General features: G+C 38.2%; 1 protein-coding gene across 3 annotated transcripts in view; it reads right to left on the reverse strand.

Moving 5' to 3' along the window:
* The window catches only part of LOC134227358 (uncharacterized), a 62,508-nt gene that overhangs the window by 26,582 nt on the left and 13,429 nt on the right, over positions 1–22,497 (reverse strand). Inside the window, exon 1 of one of the 3 annotated variants that reach the window (XM_062708771.1) lies at positions 15,687–15,870. The exons of 1 other annotated variant lie outside the window; for it this stretch is intronic. The gene's annotated coding sequence lies outside the window, so the exon portion shown is untranslated. Of the gene's footprint in view, positions 1–15,546; positions 15,871–22,497 lie in introns of those variants that run through there. One more of the 3 variants, XM_062708769.1, reaches the window with a different exon arrangement.

Consider the following 22,497-nt stretch of genomic DNA (forward strand, 5'->3'; position numbering starts at 1 on the left):
CCTGGAGGAACTTCTGTAAGAATTTCTGGAGGAACTTCTGAAAGAATTCTTGGAGGAACTTCGGAAAGAATTCCTGGAGGAACTTCCGAAGGAATCGCTGGAGGAACTTCCAAACGAATCCCTGGAGTAACTTCCGAAGTAATTCCTGGAGGAACTTCCGAAGGAATTCCTGGAGGAACTTCCGAAGGAGTTCCTGGAATAACTTCCGAAGGAATTCCTGGAGGAACTTCTGAAAGAATTCCTGGAGGAACTTCTGAAAGAATTCCTGGAGGAACTTCGGAAGGAATTCCTGGAGGAACTTCTGAAAGAATTCCTGGAGGAGCTTCTGAAAGAATTCCTGGAGGAACTTCTGAAAGAATTCCTGGAGGAACTTTCGAAGACAATTCCTGGAGGAACTTCCGAAGGAATCACTGGAGGAACTTCCGAACGAATCCCTGGAGTAACTTCCGAAGGTATTCCTGGAGGAACTTACTTTATTTTTCTCCTTAGTCTTATCTATCTTATTTGTCTTATTTGTCTTATTTGTTTAATTTGTTTTATTTGTCTTATTTGCCTTATTTGTCTTATTTGTCTAATTTGTCTAATTTGTCTTATTTGTCCTATTTGTCTTATTTGCCTCATTTGTCTTATTTGTCTTATTTGTCATATTTGTCTTATTTGTCTTATTTGTCTTATTTGTCTTATTTGTCTTATTTGTCTTATTTTTCTTATTTGCCTTATTTGTCTTGTTTGTCTTACTTACACCAGCATCACTGTTATCACCCAAATACTTTTCAAAGCTTGTGTGGAAACCTTGTACAGAAATCCTCCCACGATATTTTCTAATGTTGTTGAAACGGCTCATGTTTTCATTTTCCAAAACCATCTGGAGTTTGTTTATTTTGATTTCCTCATTGCGTGATTGGTCGGCGCTGCTGCTGTTCTCTCGCCGAACCACTGCATGAGTGATAAAATTCTTCCCCATTGTTGCCAATTCCTTTTGTTCTCCGTTTACGGGAAATTCTCAAGCAATTGTAAACTGCATAATGATGAAATAATTTTGGCGACACCGACAGCATCATTCTGGCGGGCTGAATTGGGCAATTTTCTCTCTCAGAGTGTGCTACCACGTGCTTTTTTAACGGAAAACCCTTCCCTCAGACCTTAAGTACTCTCCATTTAATTCCACCAATTAATTTCGATATCTTTGCAGATACGTATTTCGACCACAACTGTGGGGTCATCTTCTGTGTCTGGTACTTGACTCAACTTAAAACGACAAGTCGAGTCAAGTACGAGACACTGAAGACGACCACACAGTTGTGGTCGAAATACGTATCTGCAAAGATATCGAAAATAATTGGTGGAATTAAATGGAGAGTACTTAATTCATCTTAGACGGTTGAATACATTCCACTAAAAGAGCTTTATATATTTTTTTTGACTAAAAAAGCTTTTTCTGTAGGTCTTAACCCTTAAAGGCGCAAGGCGATTTTTTTTGAAATCGTGGGAAATATTTTTAACGTAAATAACCATTGAAATCATTAACGTTAAACGTATTTTCGGTTTGTTGTTTTAAAACAACATTGCGCATTTAAGGGTTAAGTTGGCTAATTCAGAGCAATTTTACCTAATTGGATTAGAGTGTATCAAAAAAACAGTATTTTTGATCTACTTTTTTGTTAAGGAGTTTCTAAAAAAAAGTCGTCTTCGGGTACATTTTAGAGCTATAAAAAATGCAACTTTTGATGGGAATATGTCCGAAAAAAAATATGTTTACACTGTATTCTTCAATTCATATTCTTTATTATGTAAAAAAATTGGAGATATGTTATTTTTTTTATCTCAAGTTTCACCACTGTCGTGTTTTTTTAAAATAACAAGAAGAAGATACAGATGATATTCTTATAGAAAAACACGCGTTTTGAAAACCCCAAAAGTCTTCGGAAGGTAACATTCGTGAAAAATAAAAAATGAAATCAGCAGATCATAAATATTTTTTTTGACGGATCCTTGTAGGTAAAATTGCTCTAAACAAGCGAGCTTAATAGCTACATAAAAAAAAGTATATACAGCAAAGTTGATAAGAAAAAGCTGCGCTACAATTCTGTAGAACATTCTATGTCAATATTCCGCAAAATAAAAAAATAATAAAAATTTCATATTTTTATAAAATGGCCCACCCTATTTTTCGATAACTCTATAATATAGGGCCAAAGTATTCAGAACTACTTTGTAGAACAAGTTTTAAAGCTGTAATTTTTTTAATTTTTATTTTTTATGAATGTCACCTTCCGAAGACTTTTGACGCTTTTTAAAACGTGTGTTTTTCTATAGGAATATCATCTGTATCTTCTTCCATTGTCGAGTTATATCAATTTATTTTAAAAACACGATTTTAGTCAAATTGGTGAAACTTGAGATAAAAAAAACATATCTCCAATTTTTTGATATAATAAAGAATATGAATAGCTCTTTCAAATGCCGTATAAACATATTTTTTTGGTTTGCTCTAACCGGAGATATCAACTTTTGAAAAAAAAATTGATTTTGACAGAAAAACGATTATAACTTTTAATCGGAAAAAGATATCTTGCATATTCGCCCATCAAAAGCTGCATTTTTTATAGCTCTAAAATTAACCCGAAGACGACTTTTTCGAGAAAATTTATAACTTTATAACTTTATAAACAAAAAAAATAAATCAAAAATACTGTTTTTTTGAGGTGAGGTAACATACCTTCTCTCAGTAATTTCTTCGAAACTCCCTCCAAAAATTGGGATTTACGCGGTTTTTTGCATTATTTCAATTTACGCGACCCATATCCTCCGCGTAAAAGCTGACTCCAGTGTGTTACAATATTTATTATTTGTGTGTGATAATATTTACTATTGAAAACTTGCAGTTTAGCAATCGGTTTCGGTGAATCAGTCAATCTCGTAAGTACATCGCAAACTTCTTCTTCAATGGCACTAGATTCAAACTGAAACCTTTCTATGCCCGCCCGCCATTGCATTAGTATGTATTTTGTGTGGAAAGTCAATGGATACACTATGCCCAAGGTGTCGAGAATGTTTCCCACCCAAAAACAATTAAATCGGATCATGAATCGATCTCGCCATCTCCGAACTCTGCGCCTTCGTTCGCAAGGCTAAATGGAAACCTCAAGCCAGCGTAGACGTCAACTTACAGGACTTTTAGCTGGTGCAGTTCGTTTTTGCTAACTTACACGCACGTTTTCTCTCGTAACTTGGGGGCGTTTGGCGGCAGCTTCTGTTCTGATTTATAGGTGTCGGCCGGAGTAAACGTAAAGTCCGACGCAACTCACGTGAAGAAATAATAATTTGTATCAATAAACTGTCAAGCTTCTTTATCGCGTCTACTCTGACTTCCTCAACAGGATGACCACCAAACGCCGTTGACAGCCCAGCTTTCGCGATGGGCTTTTCTGTAATGAGCCACCGGGAGTTTAGTCTGGCTTAGTGGCGGGTTCTTATAGTCTCTGTTCCAGTTTGCGTCGGCGTCGGCGTCAAATTTTGGAATCGAGTGATAATAAACACAAAATTATCATTTGAATGTAAAACTAAATTATACTAATTTGATGTCAACAATGAAGTTCAATCGGATGTTTGTGTTTTGGTGTTATGTAGGAAAATAAGTTCAAAAGAAGCGTTTACCAATGCTTCGAATCAAGATACAATTATCGAACGATTCTTACTCTCTATCGAGTTTTTATCAATTGATAATTTGGATATGTGATCGCTTGAGATAGTTGTTCATCCTCGAGTATTTCGAATATTTAAGAATTTTATTTTTATCATCCTTTTTAAATGTTGGTTTAAAAATTATATACATCACCAGGATTCGCAATGCCTATTCAATCTCAGGGGCACTGGATAAACAACGAAAACAGATTCAACCTGGGCTTGAAAAACACTTGCTTTGGTCTCATCGAACAGAAAAGTCGAAAACCTGTACATTACATAGTGCTACGTAGTTCAACGTCACCTTTGCGTACAACCCGATTGGGCTGCACCTTTGAGTTTTTCTTAGAAAAGCTTGAGGATACTCCTTAGAGAATTTTCTTGGATTTTCCTTCAAAAATTTGTTTGAGAATTATTTTAGAAACTCCTCAGGAAATTCGTCTAGCATTACATACTTTAATAAGTTTCTACAGAAATTGCTTCGTTTTTTAAATTAGAATTATGTCAGCACTTTCTCCACAAATTCCTCTTGGTATTCCATCGGAAATTTCATTCCTTTGAGCTTTTCTCCAGTAATTTATTCGGAAATTCCTCCATGAATTAGTTTTTCTAAAAACTTCCGAAGGAATCCCCGACATTCTCAAATTTCTCTTAGATATTATTTTGATGTTTCTCCAAGAAATTTTTTGGAATTTCCTCCAAAAATTCCTTCGGACGATCCTCCGTAATTCCTTTGGAATTTCCTCAAGATATGCTTCCGAAGATCCAAAGAAGGAATTCTAAGAATTCTTTCGGAATCTCTCTTAGAAATTTGTTCAGAACTTCCTGCAGAATTCCTTCAGATATTCCTTTAGGAAAACCAAAGAGAAATCTTTCCTTCGGATTTTTTTAAATAAATACTTTGGAAATTTCTTTAGGAATATTTACGGAAATTGTTTTAGAAATCTTTTAATAATTCCTTCATGGGAATTTATCACTTAAATAGAGATAAGAAATTTTCAAGACTTGAAAAAAGAGAAATTGATTTAAGAACTAGATTTAGATTTAGAATTAGATCAGAATTATTCGAGAATTATATTAGGAATGTTTTCAGCAATTATTTTAGGAATTACTGTGAGAACTTCTTCAGTAACTCAATTCGCAACAAGCGTTTGTCCAAACTGTAACAGTGATCGCCTGTCGTGTATTTAGAAAAAAAAATAGTTGGTTTTCAATGATGTTTTTTTGTTAAAAAGTATGTATCAGTTAACAATATTTAGACATAACCATAGCCACGATTTGTGTTTTACTTCTGAAATATACGAACTATTGCAGCTCAAAAAGTTTCCAACAATTACCTCACCACATTTGTTGCAGATAAGATAGAACGCAATATTGTCTTTCTTTATCCTCTGCAGATGAGGACAGATTATCGCTATTATTTTTTGTTGCTTGTTTTTTACACTTTTCCGCAACAATTACACTCCTTTCCCAAAAGTGATAGAACTAAACATTTAATTGAAAAACAAATCAACACAAATATTTTCACATTTTTGATTGTCGCATTCTGTACGTGCCATTCACGTGCCATTGTCACGTTGAATGGCATTAGATTGCATAAAGCGTCCTACCGGCAATTAACGCAGCAGCTGGAGCCGTAGCAGAGAAAGAGCTTGAATTTCTAGAGTCCCCCTACACAGTCGTAGGAGGCGGTGGTGTTGCCTTTCTGACCTCATTGTTTTTTATTGATGATGGGCACTTGATGCCACTTGATAGCACGGCGTGCTGTGTTTTGTTCTCTGGAAGAAAATTTGCAGATAGAGTGGGAGATTCCTTTGATTGAAAGCAATTGGCGTTGATTGCAATGGGTTGATTTATTTTCGTTTCATTTATTCCCATGGAAGTCGGATAGCTTTTTAATAATTTACTTGGCTTCTATGCCACATACGAAGTGTTCAGCATTGGTGATAACCTTCGAACCATACGTACTCAATTAACAAATACGTGTATGTACTAGAACACATATTGGCGTATTGACAGTACTAAACAAGTCCATAAAGCAATCACAGGTTTCAAAACGACCTATTAATCAAATAAAACTATGTAATCTAGGTTAGACAACCTATGAAAGTAAAAAAAAATGCTCTTATTGTTATTTCTCTTTTGAAGTGTCTTCCGTAAATTCTCATACGCTCCGCTACGACTTATCAGTTTGTTTGATTTAGTTTTACAAAGATTAACTCACTAAATAGATGTACGCCTGAGGTTATCGTACCTCGAGAACTGTGACATGTATCATCTGGTTACTTAGAGACTTAAACCAGCAAGATGCCGGTAAATAGCTATTTTTAAATACTGAATAGGAAGCTTAAGAAAGATTATTCTTCCTTAGAGGCAATGCTGCTTTTCTCATATATTATAAAATATAATCAAAAAACTAAATTAATCTAGGGGTGATTCAAATATGACGTCCATTACTTTTTGAAATTTCTAGACCCTCCCTCCCTCCCGCTTTTTTGTATACCTTGTATATGTACTGTTACAAAATATTAGACCCTATCCCTCTTTAAAACCTGTGACATCATTTTTGAACGACCCTCTGTCTATCTGACATCAATGGAACCGGCATATGATCATATTAAATTATGTAGCTTTTAATCCAATTTTCCACCAGTATTTTTTTATCTTTTCGCGTCCAATTACTTATATTACATATTTTTTACATTCCGCAACTTTTGCATAATATTTGATCGATTTGCCATCAATCAGATATATAATTTAAAAGGCGCCAACAGAACTTATTGTTTATTTATTGCCCGAAAGGGCAAGTCAATTAATAAATATTCCAGCTTTTTAGCTGAGAACTGACACATTTGATTTAATCAGATAACGATAAGCTCCTGGAACGTCTTGAGAATTATATTTCACAATTTCCATTCATGTTAATGTAAAATGAGTGAATTCGATTTTAAAAAATCCGATACTTTTTATGAAAGCATAACTTTATTATGAGTTCAATAGCTTTCCGGTTTGTGCTTTTGTATACTAAGGTAGTGTAAAAGAAAGGCAAAAAACGTAATGACATTGAGTAATGTGCTATCCCGGCTAACCCGTGTCTCCAAATTGAGGTCAACAAGAGCTGAAATCGCTCGCGATTCCGGTGACAAATGAATATTATTTTTAGCGTTATACACAGCATTGTGTATTAGTACTACGCATAATTCTAATCTAAGGTGGCCTCCCATAGCCTAGCGATAACATGCGTGCCCACAAAGCAAAACCATGCTGAAGGTGGTTGGGATCGATTCCTGGTTCAGTCTAAAAAAAATCTTGACAACACTAGGCATAGAGTGCACATTAGATGATACCTTGACTTAGTAACATCGTATATAGTTATCAACTTTCGATGTGCTTAACGAACATTAGGTGGTGAGATAGCAATATCCTATAAACAATTCTAATTCAAGAGACTAACCAAGTTTAACAAGTCTCTCAGTTCAAGTGTTCAAAATTAACATTTTGATTTCTTTTTTCGATTTTTTTTGTTTTTTATTGGAATTTTTTGATTGAAGGAATGAAAGATTAACTTATAAGCCATGATTTGCGCAATTCGTTTTTGCCTTTCACGTACAACAAAGTTGTACCGAAAGGCTATCATTTTACTCCGAGCTGAGCAAATTTCTGTTTATCCGTGTGTATGTATGTGTGCAGTGGCGTAGCCACGGGGGGGGGGGGGGGGGGGTTGGGTATAAACCCCCCCTCCAAGAGACGAAATTTTCAGAAGAAATTTTTTTTTGGTAGAAAAAAAATGTTCAGAAAACCCCCCCCCCCCAGACCAATTTTCTGGCTACGCCACTGTATGTGTGTAATGTGTATGTGTGTGTATGTATGTGCACAAAAGCTACGAAAAACATTAGACAACTTACTATATAGGAATTCTTAACCGATGTTCTCGTAACAAGTTGCATTCGACAGGGGACAAAGCCTAGTTGATTACTATTGAATTTTACAACGATCGACCGTTGCGTTAAAAAGTTATGAAGAAAATGGTACATTTAATCATATTAGCACCATATAAGGTTGGTGTCTTGGCTAACTGTGAGAAAGGCAATATCACTACTCGGTGCATAAAGTTGTTTTTTTTTTAAATTTATTTTCACATCCCTAATGCTCTATCTTTTCAATTGACTACGTTCATTGAATGTTGTACCACATAGCATTTTCCATCCATTTTGTAATTACTGTCGACACTCTCCCTCTATACTCACCCAGAGAGACTTTCAGCTAATTTTTGATTATTTTCAGCTTGTCACGAAGTGCTGTTTGCATGATAACAATCGGTGCATTCTGGGTATTTATGGACACAAAAAGCACATTATTGGCTTTGTACCAATCCAACACATTTCTAGCATGGTGGTATGAGGTAAGATCAGGCAAAAATAAAAAAAAACTCGTGTAGTTCTCCAAAAATGATAAGAATGAATTTTGAAGCCACTTTTGCTTACTCTTATTTACACTCTCGTTTATTTGGATGGCTCATTTGCCGTGAAGTGTTTCGGAGCCGGAATCATGTTTTAAATGAAGTTTTTCACGATTTATATACGATATTATAAGTTTTGGGAAACCGAATGACTCGCGGCTTAGTCGAGGTTGGGGAATACAGTAATACAGTAGGAAACCAAAGACATTTAGGGGGCCTAATTAATTGCAATGCTGATGTTCACCTAGTTGAAATCCTTGTGATTGAACATTAAACGACACATGATTCGAATGAGGCTTCGTCTCATATATAGTTTATTGAACCATTGCCGCTTCGACACATGTTGACAAATTGAATACAGCAATCTACCCATATCTCCATTTGTCCATTTCTGTTTACAGCTGATCAAGGATTTCTGACGAACTATATTCAGAAATATTCATCGAAGGTCAATTGTCGATCGTAAATATTATCTTCCATAGCGCCCACCTTAGCCAAAAAGTCCGCTTTCTTATTTCTCGGAATGGACCAATGAGAAGAAACCCAAGTCATGGTGATTGTGCATGAGGCATGACCGTTTTAAAAAAGCACTCAAAGCTTTCCGTATCCCATTCAGAAGATACGCTGAGTGCTTAACCGCTTTAATTGATCGAACACCCTCCAGAGAACCAGTGAAGATGGAAAAACGGTCATGAGGTAGGGATGCGATTTGCATAAGTGAAAAGTATATAGCTGCTCGTTTAGTACTATACACGGAACTTAGCTCTTTGAACTAAAAGTAGATTCTATGAAAAACGTTAAAACGTTGGATCGTTGTCGAGAACCATTTTCACCGGGTTGCTGTTCGACATTCTGGCTACGTGCCCGGCCCACCGCAGTCGTCCGATTTTCGCGGTGTGAACGATGGATGGTTCTCCCAACAGCTGGTGCAACTCGTGGTTCATTCGCCTCCTCCACGTACCGTCCGCCATCTGCACCCCGCCATAGATGGTACGCAGCACTTTCCTTTCGAAAACTCCAAGTGCGCGTTGGTCCTCCACGAGCATCGTCCAGGTCTCGTGTCCGTAGAGAACTACCGGTCAAATGAGTTTGGGTTGAGTGTTTGTTGAGTTGGAGAAGTAATTTAAAAAGAGTTTTAAGGGATTTTCTGGTCGAACTCCAGGGAGAATTTTTATAAAATATATCAGAGGAATTGATTGCGGAATTACTGATTGAATTTCCGAGGAAGCATACCAAAAAAATAAATCCGGGGAAGTTTTCGGAAGAGTTTAAGCTTGAACTTTTGAAGCAATTTTTAGTGGAATTCATTGACAGATTCCCAGAAAAATTTCTAAGAAAAATCCGCAGATTGACAGTGAAAAACCTTTCGAAGAAATTTCTGGAGGAATACATTCCTTCCCAACAATACCTTCCGGAAGAAACCCAAAAAGGAATACATGGAGGAACTTCTAGATGAGCTTCCGGAACAATCTTTTGAGGAACTTCCGGAGGATTTCCTTGAGGAAATTTTGGAGGAATTCTTGAAAGAACATCCGGAGGAATTCCTGTAGGAAATTTTTGTGGAATTCCTGGAGGTACTTCCGGAGGAACTTCCAGAGAAACTCTCCTAGGCACTTCCTGAGGAAATCCTTGGATAACTTCCGGAGGAATTCCTGAAGGAAATTTCTGTGGATTTTTTGGAGGAATCTCCGTGAGAATTCTGGGAGAAACTTCCCGAGGATTTCTTGGCAGAATTTCGGGAGTTACTCTGGAAGGAATTTCCGGAGGAATTCCTGGAGGAACTTCCGGAGAAATTCCTGAAGGTATATCCGAATAAATTCCTGGAGGAACTTTCAGAGAAATTCCTGAGGGAACTTCCAGAGAAATTCCTACAGGCACTTCTTGAGAAATTCCTGGAGGAACTTCCGGAGGAATTGCTGGAGGAACTTCCGGAAGAATTGGTGGAGGAACTTCCGGAGGAATTGCTGGAGGAACTTCCGGAGGAATTGCTGGAGGAAGTTCCGGAGGAATTCCTGGAAGAATTTCCGGAGGAATTCCTGGAAAAACTTCCGAAGTAATATATGGAGGAGCTTCCGCAAAAATTCCGGAAGGAACTTCCGCAGGAATTTCGGGAGGAACTTCCGCATAAATTCCGGTTGAATTCCGGGTGGAACTTCCGGAGCAATTCTTGGATGAACTTCCGGTGGAATTGGAACTTCAGGAGGAATTTTGGGAGAAACTTCAGAGAAATTCCTGGAGGAACTTCAGGAGAAATTCTGGGAAGATCTTCAGCAGGAATTCCAGGAGGAACTTCCAGTGGAATTCCGGGAAGCACTTCCGGCATGAACTTCCTGAGAAATTACGGGAGGAACTTCCGAAGGAGTTTCCAGAGGAATACCGGGAAAAATTTCCGGAGGGATTCTTTGAAGAACTTCCGGAAGAATTCCTGGACGAACTTTTGGAGAAATTACTGGAGGAACTTGCTGAGGAATTCTTAGAGGAACCTCCTGAGGAATTCCAGGCGAAACTTCATGAAGAATACATATAGGAACTTCCGGAGAAGTTCCGGGAAAAACTTCGGAATTCCTGGAGGAACTACGGAACACCGGGAAGACAATCTTACTCGTAAGGGATTTTCCAGAGGATATTCTGGAGGAATTTCCAGAGAAACACTGGGAGGAATTTAGGAAGAACTCCTGGAGTATCATACGGAGGAATACGAGGAGGAACTTCCCGTGGAATTTCGAGACAAATTTCCCGAGGAATTCCAGGAGGAATTTCTCGAGGAAATCGTGAAGGAACTTCTGGAAAAACTCCGGGAGGAACTTCCGGAGCAATTCTTGGAGGAACTTCCGGTGGAAATCCGGGAAGAACTTCCTGAGGAATTCTGGCAAGAACTTCCAGAAAAAATCCGGGAGGAGCTTCCGGAGGAATTTTCAGAGGAATTTTCAGAGGAATTCTGGGAGGAACTTCCCGAGAAATTCCGGGAAGAACTTTTGGAGGAATTCCGTGAGGAACCCGAGGAATTCGTGGAGGAACATCCGGAGAAATTCCGGGATTAACTTCAGCAGGAATTCCAGGTGGAACTTTCAGTTGAATTCGGGTAGAGCTTCCGCATCAATTCTTGGAGGAACTTCCGGTGGAATTCCGGGAAGAACTTCCTGAAGAATTCTGGCAAGAATTTCTGGAGGGAAGAACTCATGGAGGAATTCTGAATGGAACTTCCGGAAGAATTCCAGAAGGAACTTCCAGAGGAATTCCGGGGAAAACTTCTGGTGCAGTCGCAAAGGTGGAGGCATAAATAGAGGAACTTCCGGAGGAATGCGCGGAGGAATTCCGGGAGGAACTTGAGCTTGGAACAATCCAATTCTATTTTCCGGAGGAACTTCGGGAGGAATTCAGGGAGGAGCTTCTGGAGGAATTCCGGAAAGAACTTTCCAGAATAAACTTCCGGAGGAAATCCCGGGAGAAACTTCCCGAGGAATTTCGGGAGCAATTCTGAGATAAATTTCTGGAAGAACTCCCGGAAGAACTTTCAGCAGGAACTTCCTGATAAATTCCGGGAGGAGCATCTGTAGGAATTCCTGTATGGACTATGAAAATCCGACTCCAAAACAAATCCAATCCAATCACAATCAAATTCAATTCCAACTCTAAACAAATTTCAACGCATTCCAATCCATCATCACTAAAATTCCAATAACATGCCAATCACGTTCTAATAAAATTCAATTCAATCCACCACCAATCTAATTCTAATCCCATTTCAATTTAAATCAAATCTATTTGCACTCCAATCCAATTCAATTCATCCAATTCAGTATTCGTGAAAAAGCACCATGGTTGCAAACGCATTTCGTTTGTTGGAGTTTTGGTTGTACCAACTGTTCGTCAGACGGTTGTACAAACTGAATTGGTCGCACAAACTTTGGGGCGGAGTTAAAGTTGTACAACATGTCGGAGCGTGTGTGGGGCCCCTTAGGCATAACCCAACAAGCTGCAATTAAGCATCTAAGATGAATTATTGTTTATTTGTGATTTCATAGCTGAATAAAACGGTAGACAGATTTCATTTCAGCATTTGATCCAACTAATATTCTATATGGCATATATATTTGTTTGCTACCCTTATTTGAAGTCAAACTAACGTTTTCGTTTTATCACATTTCAGCACATTGGGGAAGTTTAACAATGTGCAGAACTAATGATTTTTAAAGTTCTCTGTTCGACTATTGTGTGATACTTTAAAAGGGTGGTCGAATTGAGTTTGAGACTTAAGTCCGGCAAGTCGAGTCAAGTACTAGACACTGAAGACGGCCTCACAGTTGAAGTCGAAATACGTATCTCGTCTTAGACAGAATAAATCAAGGATGGCGCGGATTACAACGTAGCCGGCGGATGATCAAAGGTCAGCAGTTCGAGACCCGATTTAGGATAATTTTAAAATGGTTATATGGAAATATACTTGCTTCAACATACTTTCAACGGAGATCTTGAGAATGTTACCCTCAATGCGTTATTTTCGAAGAACTCACATGTAGCTAAATTAAGGTTTAGTAACATGTTTATTAAAGCTGTATAACTTCGCCAAAATTGTATGAATAAAGCTTGAATAGAAGTTGCGATAAGAAATAGTAAAGAAATAATTCAACACAGCGCTGAATTAAATCATCACACTGATGTAAGTTAAACTAGTTGGGAATGGATGTTAGGCATAGGGGAAGAGGCCCCAAAACGCCCCCACGATGCAAAACGACTTTCGGGTATTCCCTCATATTTACCGTATTTGACATGACCTTAACAAAACTAGACCTAAAATTATGTAGGTTAGGCGAAAAAAGTGTCAAAATAAAAGATAGGAAGGTTGGAAAAACCGAAATTTTCCACATTTTGATGAAACATCCAACATTTTGAATAAGTGAAAGTTTGTTCCTTGTCCAGTCGCGTTTTTCCAGTAAGCAGATCGGCCGGTCGTCAAAATTTGGTTTTGCTTTGTGCGGAAGGCAAAACGATCGGCCGGTCGCCGTGGTTTTGTTATGCTTTGCGCGGGTGAGTAAATGAATCAGAAAGTAAAAGTTTGTTCCTTGTCCAGTCGCGTTTCTCCAGTAAGCGAATCGGACGGTCGTCAAAATTTAGTTTTGCTTTGTGCGGAAAGCAAAACGATCGGTCGGTTGCCGTAATTGTGTTCTGCTTTGCGCGGGTGAGTGAATAATTCAGAATGTGGAAGTTTCAGACAGCGAGAGTGTTATTTCCCATCCCATAGATCGCATCACTTACCGAAGTGAATCCAGATAAATTGTCCTTTGTAACTAAAACGATATCCTATCCCAAGACAATCGTGGAGATGCAGAGGTGTACTCGGTCACTAGTAGCAACGAGAGTCGAACTAACAATCCTTCCCTTCCTATATAACCGTAAGGACGTGGCCGGCGCCGTTATTGACTTTAGATATTTGAGTTTCCGAAACGTGTACATTGAGAATGGGTAGCTAGTCCCAAGCCCCATTTATTCTGTACAATTTCGAGTTCGAGTAGCAACTACGAATTGTGCGGTCATAATGCTCATGCTCATTTAGATGAAACATCTAACATTTCGGCGAGGCAAAACACCATAGTGGAACTAACCTACAGTGTACTACACGTCTCCACGCACTGTCCATACCAGTATGCTGATTCGCCGACGCGTGGTGCGTTGTTCCCTAAGAGCTGCCGGCTTAAATGCACTCCTCACGGAATCCAAATTTCAAAGTACAAGGGCACACAACTCGATGCGGAAGTAACGCACAACTGTCATTTTTATAATTTCACGCATGCTGCGACGCAGCAAAGCTGGAACAATAAAAAATACAGTTGTGCATTGCTTCCGTATCAAATGGTGTGCCCTTGAAAACGCGAGTACTTTAAAAATTGGATTCCGTGAGGAGTATCCGTAAAGGCGTTTTGCCTCATGAGTTTTCCGGCAACGAAATAACATCACTTTTTTGAAATGTAAATATTATCAATATGATTGAGAATTTCTCCAATTTTAAGATGGCATCAGCTAGCTATATTGTTTAACTGTTGCATGAGGTAAAAACATCCATGAAAATCGTTAAAGCTAAAGCATGAAAGCAGTCTGTGCTTAGCTAGGGCATATTGCCCCTCCTTTCCCTAATGGACGTTTGGCATCATTCTGCCTTCTATTGGTTTAACCAAGAAAAAAAATCTCTTTTAATACAAAAAACTATAGAAGTTGTCTGACGAAAATCGTTCAAAAATCGGGTTAACTTTCGGGTTCATGATTGAGGTGTTGATCTTTGACCCATTTTTTTTATTCTTTATTAACAAGACTTTCAGCCCGAGGCTGGCTCGTCTCGATCTTTGACCCAATTAAAAAAGTGATTTTACCACCAAGGAGTGAGGCGGTAAAGTACCAGTGGGGGAAGCAATGCCAACAAATAAGAAGAACATTTAAGAATTTAGAAATCAAACTAAAAAAGCATTGAACTTCGAGTTGAGTTGATAATGCAAAAGAGCTCGCAAACTCAGAAGATCAAGATCACTGCGCTAATAAATCTCGCAATCCTCACAAAGCGCGATTGCCTGACATGCGAAAAACGATATAGCAACGATTATTACACAAGTAAAACAAAGAAGGAGTGAAACAAGCACACTTCGTCATCGTCAATAACAAAAAAACGTCACATTATTGAGGCTTCTTTCGGTCAATACCATTCCACATATTTACATTTGAATCACGGAAGGTAAAACTGCAGACAATTTACAACTTGTTTATGTAAATATTAAATCCTGCAGTCTTTGTGTATGCCTAACTGTTGTGCTTATGTGCATTACATTTTACATCCCAACTGGGACAGACCCGACTTATCAGATTAGTGTATCACGAGCACTTGGAAGGGTATAATTTGAACGATTGTACGTACACCGTTTGAAAGAACAAAGGAATGAAGTTGAAATTTTATCCCAGCCCAGCTCATTATGATCTTGCCACTGAGTAAAACGGCGTCATCAAACTTTGTTACTTATCACGTTAGCGAAGATTTTTTTGATACGTTTTTGCCTTGCGTTTTGCACTTTGATAAATAATCAAATTAGGTTCATTTCTTCGTATTTGCGAAAAACAGTGTTTGTATACGACTCTACGGAGTCCAGGCTGCGAAAATGCAAGCCATCAACTACGTTCTTGTTTCACCACCTGGCAGTGGTAGGTACATATATGTAGAATCAAATGAGTGTACATGTACGTAGCTAATTGGTAGATCATAATAGAAAAAAGCCGATTCATTGCCTTTTTTCATCTAGATTACTTCACTTCCCATTGAAGGCACCAATTTAGCTGACGTTGTAATTTGCTAATAACACATCCGAAAGGTAATGATATATGTGTACTAGTTTTTGTAATTTTTAGTTGAAAAATATATGTACCTTAGATAGTTACAGCGTTTTCGAGAAAAACAAACACCGCTTGACAACAACCGACTAAGTCGATGATTATTCCCGAGTGAAACTAACACGATTCTGACACTGGCCCTACGTGATTCGAAATCGGCGGTCCCTCAACTCACTGGTTATTTATACCACACCGTTTGTCTTCTTTGCTTCACCGGTTAGCTATTCACAAATCGCGAGCACGTTTTGTTGTATTGGACACTCGTCGTCCGCGCTATGAATAATTGCCCACTAGCAAAGTGCCACAAGACCGCCTTCGCCGCGCTGCTGCCACGTCGTTCAATAGCTCGCTTGCTACTATCGACTGTTGCTCCGAGGCGCAGGAGGAGAGCCTCGGGCGCTCGTACCTCGAAACTAGATAGCCGCTTTCTCAGTCAGCCCTGATCCTTCTTTCGAGTAGAAGACGAAGTGTGGCTAACTGAGCTGAGGGGGTATGTGGGTACTTTCCGCGCACCTGTTTTCGTAGATTCATTCAACATTAAACGGGTTTAGAACCACCCCACAGCCACTGAGCTCTGAGCAGGTCACTGAGACAACCACACACAGCTGTTTCTTATCATATTATGGAAAAGACGAGCACCACATGAATACAAGCGCATTCTTTTTCTTAAACTGATAAGGGTTATGTGCGTCATGATAAGGGATTCCATCATGTGTAAAGAAGCGTGCCTGCTTTGGCATTTTCATGAAATAATCGAAATCTTCTTTCTAACGATCAGAAGGTGAATAATAAAGAGCGCAATCCTTCCGCGGTTAGGTGCAGAATCCAGATGGATCTTCTGCCACTTGTGATTGGAGCACCGGTACCGGTTATGTAAATTGAGCTGCTTCGCGTAAATAAAGAATGAGAATCTGCGTCAGGTAAAGTCAATCAGATGATTTTTGCATAATAGAACTTCATATTTTAAAAAGCTAATAAACTATGAAAAATGGATAATGGGTTGCCATTATCATAAGCATTTTTGAAAAAAAAAAAATCCATATGGTTTAAAGTATACTCTATAAGCATAGTTCCATGTGTTAGTTTGATGTAGAAATATGGTATGATTGGACACTGGACGATAAGCTTGTTAAATCTCTTTATTTGATTGTCGAATATGTATTGGAAAAAAAGTTATCTCTTTGATTTGACTTAGCCCAACGTACTTTTGTCTATCTTTCTTCAGAATCTTGTCCAACGTTATCAATTACGATTAGTCATTATCAGCATTTCATTAGTTATCAGTAGAAGGGAATGTGGCATGGATGCTTAGTTAGCCTAGGTCTAAAGCGATCAGCACATTATTAAATAATGTTTTGACCTAAATATTATGCAGTAGTTCATGAATAAAATTTCACATGATATAACTAACGAAACTTCATCGAGCAAATTTCCACTGTACTGTAAGTACCTAACACAATTTGACTCCCCTGATCTCATCCTACACTGTTTCATTTTTCTTTTCCTAAAGGTGTACATAAATAAAAAAAGATCGACGACGTTTTCCCCATAATTACAGGTCTTTATCTGCTCGATAGGGATTAGATACGACACCACCGGAACCTAGCTTAAGGCAAGCGACTTGTTTTAAAAAGCGTACCTAGTTATAAATATCGAGTTGAGCGTGCATGAAACCGGTGCGCAGGAACGACTTGCGTAACATTTGACGGGTGGTCTAATGATTTCCTTTGAACATTGTCGTTCTCTTTTCTAAACAGGTTTTGGTTTCCATCCAATCCGCTTTTTTTGCGTGTGCTTGATAATTAGTCAGAAAAAATTGCAAACAATGGGGAACGAATACGTGATCTGGAGAGGGACTTATGATTAACACTGAATCATTTGATTTTTTTTTCGTGCTTCAATTATTATCATTGTAAAAAATCATTCGATCGTCGTCCAACAGATAAGCAGGGAAAAATATGATTTCATCACCGTTTTGTGGAACAGGTTGGAGCTCAGCACAATTCTTGCTATTCGAAAATCTTCGTTTTTCTTCAAAAATTTCTTCACTTCAAGCCAATTGTAGATGTGTTTTTTTCTGAGACAACATCAAGCTTTATAGCGTTGTGGAGGTTATTAAAAGAGCTTTCAGATTGTACCAACAAAAAAAAAAAACAAAATCGAAACGAGGAGAAACCCTTCATAAATCGTAGTGATTTAAATTTGGAAAGCCAGCCTTTTTTACGCATTTTCCAGCAGATCTATTTAGTTGGAGATCTTGAACGAAATTGCCCCGTTTTTGGAAAACGCGATTTGAAAGAAATACGTTTTGGCCATTTTCTTGAAAAAAGTTTTTCTATAATTTTGATGTGCTTCTGCAACGCTCCGGGTTAAAATCCATTGGCGTAAATAAGGGGTGAAGAAATTGGATTTATTCTACCTAATAGAGTTTTGCCTTTCTCGTATACTAAGTATACGGTAAAGGCTATATGATCGCTCCAAAAACAAACTTTTTATAGAAGGCCCGGAGACCCATAGTGTTATATACCAATCGACTCAGTTCGACGATTTGAGGTGATGTCTGTGTGTGTGTGTGTGTATGTGTGTGTGTGTGTGCGCAAAACTATTCAACAAAATGTCACTCATTTTTCGGGCACTTATCCTCAACCGATTTGCTCGCAACAAGTTGCATTCGACGCAGAATCCTGTCCCATTGTTTCCTATTTGAAATTGGCCAGATCGAACTATGGGATCGAGAGTTATGGCCAAAATACAAATTCATACGAAAAAATCGCGTAAAAAATGTCACTCATTTTTCGAACACTTATCCTCAACCGATTTGCTCGCAACAAGTTGCATTCGACGCAGAATCCTGTCCCATTGATTCCTATTTGAAATTGGCCAGATCGAACTATGGGATCGAGAGTTATGGCCAAAATACAAAATCATACGAAAAAATCGCGTGAAAAATGTCACTCATTTTTCGGGCACTTATTCTCAACCGATTTGCTCGCAACAAGTTGCATTCGACGCAGAATCCTGTCCCATTGTTTCCTATTTGAAATTGGCCAGATCGGACTATGGGATCGAGAGTTATGGCCAAAATACAAAATCCTACGAAAAAATCGCGTAAAAAATGTCACTCATTTTTCGGACACTTATCCTCAACCGATTTGCTCGCAACAAATTGCATTCGACGCAGAATCCTGTCCCATTGTTTCCTATTTGAAATTGGCCAGATCGAACTATGGGATCGAGAGTTATGGACAAAATACAAATTCATACGAAAAAATCGCGTAAAAAATGTCACTCATTTTTCGGACACTTATCCTCAACCGATTTGCTCACAACAAGTTGCATTCGACGCAGAATCCTGTCCTATTGTTTTCTATTTGAAATTGGCCAGATCGAACTATGGGATCGAGAGTTATGGCCAAAATACAAAATCCTACGAAAAAATCGCGTAAAAAATGTCACTCATTTTTCGGACACTTATCCTCAACCGATTTGCTCGCAACAAGTTGCATTCGACGCAAAATCCTGTCCCATTGTTTCCTATTTGAAATTGGCCAGATCGAACTATGGGATCGAAAGTTATGGCCAAAATACAAAATCCTACGAAAAAATCGCGTAAAAAATGTCACTCATTTTTCGGGTACTTATTCTCAACCGATTTGCTCGCAACAAGTTGCATTCGACGTAGAATCCTGTCCCATTGTTTCCTATTTGAAATTGGCCAGATCGGACTATGGGATCGAAGTTTATGGCCAAAATACAAATTCATACGGAAAAATCGCGTGAAAAATGTCACTCATTTTTCGGTCACTTATCCTTAACCGATTTGCTCACAACAAGCTGCATTCGACGTAGAATCCTGTCCCGTTGTTTCCTATTGAAAATTGGCCATATCGGACTATGGAACCGAACATTTTACCATTTATTTTTTATGGAAAAATCGCTAAAAAATGTCACTCATTTTTCGGAAACTTATCCTCAACCGATTTGCTCGCAACAAGTTGCATTCGACGCAGAATCCTGTCCCATTGTTTCCTATTTGAAATTGGCCAGATCGAACTATGGGATCGAAAGTTATGGCCAAAATACAAAATCCTACGAAAAAATCGCGTAAAAAATGTCACTCATTTTTCGGGTACTTTTTCTCAACCGATTTGCTCGCAGAATGTCTCATTGATTCTTATTGAAAATTGGCCAGATCGGACTATGGGCTTAGAAATTATGGTAAAATTACTATTTATTGTTGAAAAAGTTCAAAAAAGTCTAGCTCACTTTTTTAGCACTTATACTTCATCTATTCCCAAGCAACACAAGTTCAACAAATCTGGTTGCAGTAACCATATTGTGACTGAATCCGGTCATATATAAGTTACTGTGATTGATGTGCAATGTGTGTGCTTCTCAGGTCGCTCGCAACAGATTGCATTCGACGCAGAATCTTGTCCCATTGTTTCCTATAGAAACTTGGACGGATCGTACAATTGGGTCAAAAGTTATGGCGAAAATACTTATTTTAGAACTACAAAATAAAATGCCATTTTTGCTCTTATGCTCATCCGATTTGTTTGCAACAAATTGCCTTTGGCGAGAATTTTTTTTATGCATATAAACAAATATGAAAAATAAGACCAATCCACATATTGGTGTTATTTTAGATTTTTCCAAACCTTTTGAACGAACGAGAAAGGCACCATCACCGCTAGGTGGATTAATCTGGGTTTTTTTTAATAATTTCGTTAATTGTTGATTTTATGCCGTTTAGAAAACCGATTGTCGGCAACCAAAAAAAATCATTGAAAACTGAAAAATATGAGCTGACGGCGTAATGTCTGAAAATATCAAGGCTTATTATGTAAATGGTAATGTAATTATTTAAATTTTAATTCTATTATACATTTTTTAAGTGGTTATACAACAAAGCCACAAATCGGCCATCTACTTTCTCTAGTGATTTTTCAAGAGCACGAATTGAGAGATCCACAAGACCCATGGGGATGAAACATCCGTAGATCGTTTGCTTACTTATGCTAAACAATCAACTTTAATTTTAGCATTGTACGAAAATTATAACGATAGATTTGAACTTTTATGTGGAGAATTTGAGAGAATTTTTTGGAGAATTTGTGGAGAATTTGAAAACCGTGTGGGGAATTTAAAATTCCTCACATGGCTTGATTGTATAATCAACTGTGGTGATCAACACTACATTGTCTCAAAGCATCTACCCGTCAAGGTAGATCAGGACAATGAAAACCAGGCAGCTCATCGATATGTAAATAATTATGAATATTTACCTCTCGATAGTTACCTGATCATGTATATATATAGTATGTAAGTAGATAATAAAATTAGAGTTAAGGTAGAACCAAAAGCCTTTGGTAACTCTCCCAGATATCATATTCCCAGAGGACGACGGCTCACTTCACAACTTAACCAAGTTTTTAAAAATTGTATTTTCGCTCACAGCGTGGCTAATAACCTGGAATAAGGCCTTGATACATTTGAAAATGGGATGCTAACAAACGACCATGTTTGGATGCCGACAACCGAATTCAGCAACCATTTTGAAAAGTGAAAATAAAAGTTTAATTGCATACGCTACGGTGACATTCGATATTGAATCTGAAAACTTTACTTTGTAAATTAGTAATAAATTAACCTTTTCTATCGTTTCACTTCGTTTTGTAGCACTAAGCAACTGATCATAAAGGGGAAGGGTCATTTGGCCGAAAGGGTCATTAGGTCATGGGGCCCTCCTTAGACTAAAAGACTAAAGAGTTAGTTAAATATCAAACTTTCCTTACCTAAAAGATTGCAAACATTCTTTACGCTCTGTTAATCCGTCCAAGTTGAGCGACTCATCTTCGAACAGGCCCCTTTTCATAGTTGACGAAGAACGTCCAATGAATTCGAGACAAAGTTTCGGATTTCGAATCCACCCAGTGCATGGACATGCTTCATCTCATTTACAAGCTGGACTGCTTCTTTTACAGAATCTACGCCATCTAGGTAGTCATCCAATGATGGGCGTTGACTATAGCTTCTGTTGACTATAGCTTCTCAGGAACTGGGACTGTAACTCTAGCGCGTTTTTATTTTTGACGAATTGGCATGAACAGGGAGAGCATGCTGCCTCATTCGTCACATAACGTGTGTACTAAATTGGTGTGTACAGAGCCGTAGCGTGGACTCCCAGCGCCCTTGGCGAAAGTTCATTAGGCGCCCCTTTCTTACCAAAAAGAATGTGCAATAATTAACATTAAAAGAACAAATCGAATATTACCTACCTAAAAGAAGTAATGATCAGATACTTGGAAAACATTCAATATTCAGCGGCACTTATACATGGAAGTCTACATGGATTATACTAAATTCCCAAAATAGAAGTTCAATTTTTTTACGGATATTCACAAAATAAAACACGGAAAGGCGGGGCTTAAGAAACATATACTGCCGTTATACGCATATTTGTCCCATGTTTGCTGAGATTTCCTATGTACATGGGACAATTATGAGTAGAACGGCAGTATACATCAAACAAAATTTTCAGATGTTCACAATCATCAATTTTAACGCGATGCCCTGAATAACTATTTCCTCCACGGGTCCTTTTAGCCTCTGAAACTTATGCTCGAATATGATTGAAGCAGATTGCTAAATTATAAAAAAAGCGTGAAAATCTAGCTCTGAAGTGCGACGGGTGAAAGTCGGAATCGCTATCGGACGTATTCGGGACGTTTCAAGAAAATCTAACTCTGATGAGGATGTGTCGACGGGTTTGTACCATACTACTGGATCAATTTGGACAATAAAATCTAACTCCAATAAGATGGTCGCCATCGAACTTAATGGAATCAAGAACACCTATATTTTTAAGTAGATTGGTTGAAGGCAGGAAACGCCATCTTACCTCTGAATTGTCATAGAAAGTAAGAGAACTAAGAAAATAAAACTCTGGGCTGATACTGAATTTTAAGTTGCCAAAATCCCAC

Source organism: Armigeres subalbatus, chromosome 3 (assembly GCF_024139115.2).
Source record: "Armigeres subalbatus isolate Guangzhou_Male chromosome 3, GZ_Asu_2, whole genome shotgun sequence".
Classification (NCBI taxonomy): Eukaryota; Metazoa; Arthropoda; class Insecta; order Diptera; family Culicidae; genus Armigeres; species Armigeres subalbatus.